This window comes from Ascaphus truei, chromosome 7, assembly GCF_040206685.1.
Source record: "Ascaphus truei isolate aAscTru1 chromosome 7, aAscTru1.hap1, whole genome shotgun sequence".
In the NCBI taxonomy this organism is placed as follows: domain Eukaryota; kingdom Metazoa; phylum Chordata; class Amphibia; order Anura; family Ascaphidae; genus Ascaphus; species Ascaphus truei.
In genome coordinates, this window is record NC_134489.1 from 113,267,642 (window position 1) to 113,271,376 (window position 3,735).

Here is a 3,735-nt window from a genome sequence, read left to right on the forward strand (position 1 = left end):
ACCTGTGGAACACCGCTCCCTCTCACTAATCTCTCCCTACCTGTGGAACGCCGCTCCCTCTCTCACTAATCTCTCCCTACCTGTGGAACGCCGCTCCCTCTCTCACTCACTAATCTCTCCCTACCTGTGGAACGCCGCTCCCTCACTCACTAATCTCTCCCTACCTGTGGAACGCCGCTCCCTCTCTCACTCACTAATCTCTCCCTACCTGTGGAACGCTGCTCCCTCTCTCACTAATCTCTCCCTACCTGTGGAACGCCGCTCCCTCTCTCACTAATCTCTCCCTACCTGTGGAACGCCGCTCCCTCTCTCACTAATATCTCCCTACCTGGGGAACGCCGCTCCCTCCCTCACTCACTAATCTCTCCCTACCTGTGGAACGCCGCTCCCTCACTCACTAATCTCTCCCTACCTGTGGAACGCCGCTCCCTCTCTCACTAATCTCTCCCTACCTGTGGAACGCCGCTCCCTCTCTCACTAATCTCTCCCTACCTGTGGAACGCCGCTCCCTCTCTCACTAATCTCTCCCTACCTGTGGAACGCCGCTCCCTCTCTCACTAATCTCTCCCTACCTGTGGAACGCCGCTCCCTCTCTCACTAATCTCTCCCTACCTGAGGAACGCCGCTCCCTCTCTCACTAATCTCTCCCTACCTGTGGAACGCCGCTCCCTCTCTCACTCACTAATCTCTCCCTACCTGTGGAACGCCGCTCCCTCTCTCACTAATCTCTCCCTACCTGTGGAACGCCGCTCCCTCTCTCACTAATCTCTCCCTACCTGTGGAACACCGCTCCCTCTCTCACTAATCTCTCCCTACCTGTGGAACGCCGCTCCCTCTCTCACTAATCTCTCCCTACCTGTGGAACGCCGCTCCCTCTCTCACTAATCTCTCCCTACCTGTGGAACGCCGCTCCCTCTCACTCACTAATCTCTCCCTACCTGTGGAACGCCGCTCCCCCTCTCACTAATCTCTCCCTACCTGTGGAACGCCGCTCCCTCTCTCACTAATCTCTCCCTACCTGTGGAACACCGCTCCCTCTCTCACTAATCTCTCCCTACCTGTGGAACGCCGCTCCCCCTCTCACTCACTCACTAATCTCTCCCTACCTGTGGAACACCGCTCCCTCTCTCACTAATCTCTCCCTACCTGTGGAACGCCGCTCCCTCTCTCACTAATCTCTCCCTACCTGTGGAACACCGCTCCCTCTCTCACTAATCTCTCCCTACCTGTGGAACGCCGCTCCCCCTCTCACTCACTCACTAATCTCTCCCTACCTGTGGAACACCGCTCCCTCTCTCACTAATCTCTTCCTACCTGTGGAACACCGCTCCCTCTCTCACTAATCTCTCCCTACCTGTGGAACGCCGCTCACTCTCACTAATCTCTCCCTACCTGTGGAACGCCGCTCCCTCTCTCACTAATCTCTCCCTACCTGTGGAACGCCGCTCACTCTCACTAATCTCTCCCTACCTGTGGAACGCCGCTCCCTCTCTCACTAATCTCTCCCTACCTGTGGAACGCCGCTCCCTCTCTCACTAATCTCTCCCTACCTGTGGAACGCCGCTCCCTCTCTCACTAATCTCTCCCTACCTGTGGAACGCCGCTCCCTCTCTCACTAATCTCTCCCTACCTGTGGAACGCCGCTCCCTCTCTCACTAATCTCTCCCTACCTGTGGAACGCCGCTCCCTCTCTCACTAATCTCTCCCTACCTGTGGAACGCCGCTCCCTCTCCCTCTCACTAATCTCTCCCTACCTGTGGAACGCCGCTCCCTCCCTCTCTCACTCACTAATCTCTCCCTACCTGTGGAACGCCGCTCCCTCTCACTAATCTCTCCCTACCTGTGGAACGCCGCTCCCTCTCTCACTAATCTCTCCCTACCTGTGGGACGCCGCTCCCTCTCACTAATCTCTCCCTACCTGTGGAACGCCGCTCCCTCTCTCACTAATCTCTCCCTACCTGTGGAACGCCGCTCCCTCTCCCTCTCACTAATCTCTCCCTACCTGTGGAACGCCGCTCCCTCTCTCACTAATCTCTCCCTACCTGTGGAACGCCGCTCCCTCACTCACTAATCTCTCCCTACCTGTGGAACGCCGCTCCCTCTCTCACTAATCTCTCCCTACCTGTGGAACGCCGCTCCCTCACTCACTAATCTCTCCCTACCTGTGGAACGCCGCTCCCTCTCTCACTAATCTCTCCCTACCTGTGGAACGCCGCTCCCTCTCTCACTAATCTCTCCCTACCTGTGGAACGCCGCTCCCTCTCTCACTAATCTCTCCCTACCTGTGGAACGCCGCTCCCTCTCTCACTAATCTCTCCCTACCTGTGGAACGCCGCTCCCTCTCTCACTAATCTCTCCCTACCTGTGGAACGCCGCTCCCTCTCACTAATCTCTCCCTACCTGTGGAACGCCGCTCCCTCCTCTCACTAATCTCTCCCTACCTGTGGAACGCCGCTCCCTCTCACTAATCTCTCCCTACCTGTGGAACGCCGCTCCCTCTCTCACTAATCTCTCCCTACCTGTGGAACGCCGCTCCCTCACTCACTCACTAATCTCTCCCTACCTGTGGAACGCCGCTCCCTCTCACTAATCTCTCCCTACCTGTGGAACGCCGCTCCCCTCTCACTAATCTCTCCCTACCTGTGGAACGCCGCTCCCTCTCACTAATCTCTCCCTACCTGTGGAACGCCGCTCCCTCCCTCTCTCACTAATCTCTCCCTACCTGTGGAACGCCGCTCCCTCTCTCACTAATCTCTCCCTACCTGTGGAACGCCGCTCCCTCTCTCACTAATCTCTCCCTACCTGTGGAACGCCGCTCCCTCTCACTAATCTCTCCCTACCTGTGGAACGCCGCTCCCTCTCTCACTAATCTCTCCCTACCTGTGGAACGCCGCTCCCTCTCTCACTAATCTCTCCCTACCTGTGGAACGCCGCTCACTCTCTCACTAATCTCTCCCTACCTGTGGAACGCCGCTCCCCTCTCACTAATCTCTCCCTACCTGTGGAACGCCGCTCCCTCCCTCTCACTAATCTCTCCCTACCTGTGGAACGCCGCTCCCTCTCTCACTAATCTCTCCCCTACCTGTGGGACGCCGCTCCCTCTCTCACTAATCTCTCCCTACCTGTGGAACGCCGCTCACTCACTCACTAATCTCTCCCTACCTGTGGAACGCCGCTCCCCCTCTCACTAATCTCTCCCTACCTGTGGAACGCCGCTCCCTCTCCTCTCACTAATCTCTCCCTACCTGTGGAACGCCGCTCCCTCTCTCACTAATCTCTCCCTACCTGTGGAACGCCGCTCCCTCTCTCACTAATCTCTCCCTACCTGTGGAACGCCGCTCCCTCTCCCTCTCACTAATCTCTCCCTACCTGTGGAACGCCGCTCCCTCTCCCTCTCACTAATCTCTCCCTACCTGTGGAACGCCGCTCCCTCTCTCACTAATCTCTCCCCTACCTGTGGAACGCCGCTCCCTCTCTCACTAATCTCTCCCCTACCTGTGGAACGCCGCTCCCTCTCCCTCACTAATCTCTCCCTACCTGTGGAACGCCGCTCCCTCTCTCCTCACTAATCTCTCCCTACCTGTGGAACGCCGCTCCCTCCCTCTCACTAATCTCTCCCTACCTGTGGAACGCCGCTCCCCCTCTCACTAATCTCTCCCTACCTGTGGAACGCCGCTCCCCTCTCACTAATCTCTCCCTACCTGTGGAACGCTGCTCCCTCTCTCACTAATCTCT